Genomic DNA, 8,653 nt, shown 5'->3' with positions numbered 1-8,653 from the left:
CTGAATTTAAGTGTAGGTCTTGTTCATTATACTGGAACAATTTTATTTTGATGAAGTTAATTAAAAAGGAATGAATCATTTTTGAAACCTGAACCAAGATTGCATCTAATTTATTAAACAAATGGACAAATTTGGAACTAGTTACAATGACTGGAAGTTTGCAAGTAAGGTTGAAAAATAACTTTAAAGAGTTTGCATGTCAATTTCTAAAACTGAGTTGACTTCTGTGGTGTTCTTATTCAATACTGTCTGTTGCACATATTAGATCGTATCTTCAACATCATGAAGCATCACCTTGTAAATGGGTGTGTTTGTGAATTTGGGTCCTTTTATATATATCATTTCCTGGACATAAAGCTGCTCATGTAGTTTCTTATTTTTGTATCTTATTATTTCTAGAATTGGTTTGAAATCACCAAAGAGAAATGAAGAACCTTACAAGGATGATGGAGTTTATCCTTTTGGGACTGACAGATAATGCTCAGTTACAGATTGTAGTCTTTGTATTTCTCCTTGTAAATTACATGATGAGCAGGATAGGAAACTTAACCATCATTGCCCTCACTCTACTGGATTCCCACCTCAGGACCCCAATGTATTTCTTCCTCCAGAATTTCTCTTTCTTGGAAATGTCATTCACAAGTGTTTGCATCCCCAGATTCCTGATCACCATTGTTACCAGGCAAAAGACCATTTCCTATAATGACTGTATATCTCAGCTATTTTTTTAACTATTCTTGGGGGCTACAGAATTTTTCCTTCTGGCAGCTATGTCCTATGACCGCTATGTTGCCATCTGCAAACCTTTGCATTACACAGCCACCATGAGCAGAACAGTTTATCATCAGCTTGTACTCACTTTTTGGGTAAACGGATTCCTGGTTATATTCCCTCTATTGATTTGGGTTCTTAACCTGGTTTTCTGTGCTTCAAATATCATTGATCACTTCATTTGTGACATTTCTCCTGTCCTGCAACTTTCTTGCTCAGACACACATTTACTAGAACTGATTTTTTTTTCTTGGCTGCAATGATCCTCATTGTCACGTTGTTATTAGTCATCCTGTCTTACTCTTACATCATCAAGACAATCCTAAAATTCCCTTCAGCTCAGCAGCAGAAGAAAGCCTTTTCTACCTGCACTTCTCACTTGATTATTGTATCCATCACTTATGGTAGTTGCATATTCATGTACATAAAGCCATCAGCAAACAAGAGCCATTTTAAGGAAAAGAGTAGCTTTGCTCAATACTTCAGTTGCTCCTTTGTTGAACCCTTTCATTTATACCCTGAGAAACCAGCAAGTTAAAGAAGCCTTCAGACATGTATTTAGAAAGATATTTCCTACTTTAGATAATTAATACTAATTATTGATATAATAACATGAAAATATAAAGAGAATACTGAAGAAAATTATTTTGACTCTTCTAGTTAAAGAAATAAAATCTAATTTTTAATTATTTGGATCACTTAAGTTCACCTGAGATAAGAAACTCTTTCCATTCTGTTCTTTCTCACTTTAACTTTCTGGTCAAAAGTGAAACCTTTCTATATTAGAAACATAAAATTGCAAAATGTATTTTCTCTGAAATAGTATTAGAGTGAAATGAGGGTTTTGGTTGTATTATGGAATATAAATTTTTTGAAGAGATGTACCTATTAAATAACAAGTAAATGTACATATTTTTTTCAAAGTTATGTTCTTTAAAATTCTTGGGTATATTGAACTTTGTCATTTATTAAATGTTTAATTGTTCTAAGAGATCTCATACTTTAAAAGAATTATAGGATAATTTTGTGAAGTAATATTTTGAAATGTCAATTGTAAGTATAATAAGAAAGCATAATTTCTTTTGAAATGAATCACATTTCACATGAATGATTTGGTATGTTTGGTAGACTTTTAGTACTGTGTTAGAAGACAGACATGATTTAATACACAAGAAGTTGATTTCTCACACAATCGCTTTCAAGAATATATACACATGTTTAATCTCTTGAATGTGTCAATGAATGCATTGAATAAATGGGAACATGTGATGAATTTTATGATGTCATACAAACATGGGTTTTTAATATTGTACAAGTTTCCTACAGTATATGATATCAAATATCAATTTCTCAAAATTCAAATGAGTGCTTGAAGTATAAATATATTCATATATATATGTAAATATATATATGAATCAATTCCCCCCAAAACTGGGAGGAGGAACCATGACTTTCCAAGCTGTACATGTGACCCTTTTCCCCTAAAGAGGAGTCAGTGCTCCGATGTTTCTCATTTTTAGTCAAAGCAAGAAGTAAAACTTTAGAACTTGTAAATAGATAAGCAAAGTTATTAAAATGTAATGTTCTGCATAGGTGAAAAAGAAAACCTGAAGAAGATAAGGTGAAAAGGGGACTGAGGAACTGTTCAGATGAACAGAGTTAAGCAGAAATGAAAACTAAATGCCATGTGCAACCCTGCATTATACTAGGCCTGAAGGAAATTAAAAATCATAAAAATCATTCCTGTGAAAATTTATAAAATTTTAATATGGATAAGATTTAGATAATATATCAATGTCATATTTTCTGATTTTGATCATTATACTTTGGTTATGTAACATAATGATCTCATTAGGAAACATACTATGAGGTAGCGAGGTAGTTAGGGATAGACAAGCAAAAGCCAACTTCCCATTTCAGGAAAACATAGACATATGTATATATTTATATTTATATTAGTATTTCTATATAAAATATTAAAAATTGTATTTATATACATGTAAAAGAAGAGAGATGGAGAGAGAATGATAAGTAAATCATACAAAAAACAAATGTGGCTCTAGATAAAGGGCATATCGAATACTTTTACTATTTTTTGAACATTTCCACAAGTTTAAAATTACATAAATGTTACGAAAGAGCAAGTTCGAACCTAGGCAACCATCCTCACAATATAAAAAGACCCACTCTTGGGGACTTGCCTTGTGGGGGTGTTCGTGATGGACTATGGACTATACAGAAATTCCCAGGTCATTCCTTCATTTGTGAGCAGCTGACCGAGCAGTGACTGAAAGCTATTCAGTACCATAGTCATTGACTCATTAGGGGGTCAGAATTTCACAGTCATAAATAAAAGTTAGGATATTAGAACTTTTTGTGCCCCAGAAGTTGGATTTTATTGAGAAGCTTGGATGTTGCACAGCACATGGGAAGGTTTTCCCTGTGCTCAGACATTCTCATAACTCAGAAGGGATGCCTTGATTTCCAATCAGCAACCATATGATCTTACACTGATTGAAGTTTTCACATTTTATTATTTTGCTTTTAATGTGAAACTGTTGTTAGATTAAATTCATTCTTATTAATTAATTCCCTTGGTTTTGGGGTAAAGGACACATACAGATAATAATAGCATGTAATAGTAATATATTAATTATAATATTCCTTACTAAGATTTCCAGGTACAAAGCACATGAATGCATTTTAAATCAAATATAATTTATTTATATTTCCATTGGCAAAGTAACATTGCTAACTTGGGAAACAATGGAATGATAAGGTAATCCCTCCAGTTTTTTAATGCTTCTTTAATATCATCATCATTTCTTCAAATATTAGGAAAACCTATAAATGTTCTGTGATTCAAAGAAAATGTGGTCCACAAACATTCATAGCAGCATTGATCATACTAACCAAAAAGTGGAAAAAATTAAATGTTCATCAAATGATGAATGGATAAGCATAATGCAGTATACCCACACGATGGAATATTATTCATCCATAAAATGAATGAAGATTCTACAACACAGATGAAACTTGAACACATTATAATGAGTGAGAGGAACTGGACAAAAAAGGTCACACGTACATTATGATTCAATTTATATGTGTAACTGTAGGGAGAGGAAACCCCGGCCAAAATACCTCTAAAACCGAAATCAGTGAAAGGGAGAAATAAAGATTAAAACCCATTTACTGCTTACAAACTACTGTCCAGAGGCTATTTCTCTCCTGCTCCAGCAGAAGCAAGAGAGAACTTCCCCCAACCTCTCAGGTTCAGATAAGCCCTTGGTCACCCAGGTAACTATCCACTGATATGAAGATGAACTACTTCTCTCCAGCCCTTAGGAATGCCTGTTCAAATGGAGATGCACTAAAGCCAGGTGAGAGAGTCTGGAATATTACAATTTTACCCACAATATGAAATGTCTAGAATGGCAAATTCAAGAGACAGAAAGCACATTAATGCTTGCTAGGAGCTGGAGGTAGGGAGCACCAGGGGGTTACTGCAAAACAGCTATGGAGCATCTTTTGAAAGAGATGATGAAAAGGTTGTGAAATGAGATGATGGTGATAATTGTACACTTTGTGAAGGTACTAACAGGCACTGCACTGAATGAGGAAAATGGTTAAATGGTGAGTTTTATGTTATGTAAATTTTACCTCAATAAAAGTAGTTCTGGAAGGGGATATAAAAAAATTACAGGTTGGACTGGAAGATTCAATGCTCTTAAGTACCTGAGTTCCCACTTCATGACTGTCTGCCCACTTGGTGGAAATCTTTTCCTTGCTGGAGGGGTCACCGAATGGTGAGATGAGATGATAGAATGTGTTAACTAACAAGAATAGTGCTGTTTGCATAGCTGGTGTACTTGGTGAGAGTGTTTTTTAGTTTAGAAGAATCACAGGGAAACAAAGACAAAGAGGGCTTATGTCCCAGTCACTCTGCCATCCCCTATTCCAGGAATACAGAGGGACAGGCTGCTAGGCATTGAGTTGAGAAAAATCACCTGTTAGCATTTAAGTGACTGCTTTTTAACTCTTTTTGAAAAGCAAGCCATACAGCAATCAGCACTGAAACCAACAGAAAGAGAGGGATGGATTGACAAGAATAGTACAGGCCAGAGTGGAATTAAATACAATCCTAGTAGGTAAAACAAAAAGATACAACAAAATGTTCTGAAGAAGTTCTAGCCACAGCCCAGGCTCCAGGCTCACCTCAGCCCCTAGCCAGACCCGTGGCCCTAAGTTCCAGCCCCGCACTGTGTCCCCAGGCCCAGGAAGGCCCCTGCAGACTCAGCTTCCAGGCCCACCCAAGCAGCAGGACAAACCGTGTTAACACAGGATACGGGACTAAGTATCCTGTCATCCCAGTCCCAGATGAGGCCTGTCCCCATAGGCACAGGTGCCATGCCACTCCAGGGGACCCCAGCAGCAGGCTGGCCCCCACAGATTCCCATGACTCAGGTTCATGCCCCACTCCAGCGCCAGGTCAGCCCCCAAGGAGCAGGCTCACCCGCTGCTGAACCAACTGAAAAGCCAGCCCCTCCACAGACTCCAGCACAAGCCCACCAGTGGACCCAGATGTGAGCCCAGAACCTCTGGGCGGCTGACTGGTGAAGGGCTTTCCCAGTCCACGTCTGCATAAACTGGAAGGGGAGTCTGCTTCTTCAACTGTACAAATGCCAATGAAGACCACAAAGATCATGTATAATCAGGCTAAACACTATAGAAGAAAAAATAAATGAGGAACTAGTAAATCACCCAAATAATGGAGCTGCTTGGTATTAATGGCTTTCTTTCTTTTATTTCAAACTTGAGTACTTCCACCACTGCACGTCTTTTACCTTCAGTTTAAGATAATGCTACTTTAAACACGAGTGAAATTGCAGTGCTTCAATATAATGACTAATTATAATTGCTTTGCATTTATTTGTGGATATAATATTTTTAACTCCACAGTAAAGAAGGTTGGGATAACGCGATCTGGCTTAGTTTCTTGGCTCCTACCCCTCTATGTTGTTCAATTTTACATACTGATGACCTGAGCCTTTCTTTATTTTAACTTACAGGTTTTACAGCTCATTATCTCAATTAAGTAATTAAAAATTATTTAATTCTTCTTTACAAATATATCAAAAATAACAGTTACATTCACTAATTATGAACATGTCATCAAATGAGATACATTATGAAATGTCACATAACTGCTTTGGTCCTGATTATAAATATTTTAGAGACTCGTGCCAATTTCTTAATTGAAATATTTCTTAGAGTGATTTCAGTACTCAAGAGCTCTTTGGTGAATGCTACAGGAGGTCATGCTGATAATAAATATGCTTCAAAGTTGGCAGGGAGCTAATAACTGCAATATCTCATCTTTCCCCTAATTAAAACATAAAGTCTTATATATGATACCGCAGGACAGATTATAGTATGTAAAATCTATTACATAAATTTCAAAATGTTGAATCAATTTAATTTTCTTCCCTTTTGTCAATAAAATAACTTAATATGCAAAGGTAAGAAGACACCAGAAGTGCATTGATAAACCAGGAGTGCACTACTGCAGAGAGAGCACCCTGCTAGCATGTCAGCTGGTATACTCCCAATTCCAGTGTCCTTTTCCCATCCTGCCCTCTCCAAACCACACTGCTGCTTGAAAGGCAGCGGACTGGAGTGCACTGAACATGCCTTGAAATCAGAATTCAGGCTTCATGATTTGCTCCCTACGATGTGTGGATCAATCTAACCAATCTCCTTCTGTCTGCATTTTGATACAACTGAAACATATTTATAGGATTGGCAAGGGCATAAATAGTGATGACTGTAAAGAGTTTGAAGTATCATTAGTAGTTTCAAAAAAACAATTGTTCTCAAAATTATTCCATAGAAATAATTCAAAAGAGTGTTAAATGGCTATTTCAAAGCCTACTTTTAAGTTTTAAGATAAATAATCCCTTAGTTTTTAATTTAATGTCAGAGGTAATATTTTCAACTTCTCTTAAACAACTAATTCTTTGTTCCTCTTGTCTGTTAGCCAGCAGAAGTAATTATTTACTTTTAAAGATAATAATGTAGAAGGTGGGAGCATTGTCAGTAGAGGCCTCTTTCTCCTTTTCCGTGCTTCCTTGTTTGTTGCCTCTCTCTCTATTTTTTCCTTCCTCCCTCCTCTGCCCTCCTTTTTCCCATCTTTCTTTCTTCTTTCCTTTCTTCATTGACATGCACTCTGTTACTATTTAGGATAATCCTGATAACTTTCCTTTGAAGAGAAACTAGTACTATTACCACATAATGTATCTCCTAGATAATCTATACACTTTTAAATATTACTAGTATCCTTCCTGAACCAGAGCACTGGAAAAAAAGTTTGAGTAAGAAAAGAACAAATTTAATTACTTGGAAATATATTTCATAATTTCACAATAAGGGAAAACATCACTTATGAGGTTGGTTTGAAAGGAGAAGAATTTGGTTAAGGTGAGAGTAGGATGCAGTATTACACGTCTCTGATAAGGTTAATTTGACTGAATTATAGGCACGAAGCATTGAAATAAGTTATCAGCTGTAGGTTAAACATTTACAGGACTTTCTTCTTTCATTTTACTTTGATTCATCAAAACTTTGATTTCTTTGAGGAAATGCTATCCTCTTCACTGAGGCATTAAAAGCTTGTTTCACTTGCTTGTTCCTCAGGGTGTAAATGAAGGGGCTCAACAAGGGGGCAACAGATGTAGTGAGCACCGAGACGCCTTTGTTTACGGCCACCTCCTCCTTTGGTGAGGGCTTGATGTAGATGAAGATGCAGCTGCCATAGGTGATGGAAACCACAACCATGTGGGAAGACCAGGTGGAAAAGGCTTTTTGTCTCTGTTGGACAGAGGAGAACCTCAGAATTGTCCTGATGATGTGTGTGTAGGACAGAATCACACACACTAGGGTGAAGATGAGTCCAAATACAGCCACAAGGATAACCACTTCTTCTATTACCCATGTATCTGAGCATGAGATCTTTAGGAGGGACCTGCATCACAACTAAAATGATCAATTGCATTAGAGTCAAAGAATTCAAGCTGGAGGCCCAAGCTAAGGGGTGGGAGAATGATCACCAAGCCAGACCCCCAAAAGCAGAGGACTAATAAGGTACAGACCCTACTGTTCATGATGGTCATGTAATGCAGGGGTTTACAGATAGCAATGTAGCGGTCATAGGACATGGCTGCCAGGAGAAAAATTCTGTTGCTCCAAAGAGAATAACAAAAAATATTTGACTTGCACAAGCATTGTAGGTAATGGTATTGTCCCCAGTTGACATGCTGTACAGCAATCTAGGAATACAAACAGTGGTAAATGAAACTTCTAATAAGGAAAAATTTCTGAGGAAAAAGTAAATAGGGGTTTTCAGATGGGAGTCCACCAATGTGAGGGTGATAATAGTCAGGTTCCCCGTTACACTCAACATGTACGTGAGAAATAGGAAGATAAAAAGCAGGATTTGCAGTTGAGGATCATCTGTGAGTCCCAACAGGATAAAACTTGTTACTTCTGTGTGGTTTCTCATCACTGACTTTTGAACTCTGCTCAGTAAGCATGTAAATATCAAAGAGAGTTTAGGAGGAGGCAGATATTCAAATTCTGCAGCAAAAGGCTATGCATATAAAAGCCAAGCAAACCAGTTACATTAATTTTCTCCTTTCACAGCATAGTGAATATTGCCAGTATTCTTCTTGAATTCCATGTATGAATAGCAGATTATTCTTTCAGAATTCATGTTGTAAAACAACCCAACTTTTTCTCACATCATTCTTTGCCCTTCAGAATATAAAAATGAAGCTGACTGTAATTCATTACATGGACTGAATCGACAAATCTGTTTGGAGAA

General features: G+C 36.5%; 2 pseudogenes; one reads left to right on the top strand and one right to left on the bottom strand.

Moving 5' to 3' along the window:
* The first annotated feature begins 425 nt into the window (after window positions 1–425).
* LOC130679323 (olfactory receptor 6C70-like) lies at window positions 426–1,361 on the top strand (annotated as a pseudogene).
* A 6,013-nt stretch (window positions 1,362–7,374) lies between these two features.
* Window positions 7,375–8,332, bottom strand: LOC118917607 (olfactory receptor 6C2-like; annotated as a pseudogene).
* Window positions 8,333–8,653: the final 321 nt, after the last annotated feature.

This window comes from Manis pentadactyla, chromosome 10 (assembly GCF_030020395.1).
Source record: "Manis pentadactyla isolate mManPen7 chromosome 10, mManPen7.hap1, whole genome shotgun sequence".
Taxonomy (NCBI): domain Eukaryota; kingdom Metazoa; phylum Chordata; class Mammalia; order Pholidota; family Manidae; genus Manis; species Manis pentadactyla.
This window is presented reverse-complemented; position numbering and strand designations above follow the sequence as displayed.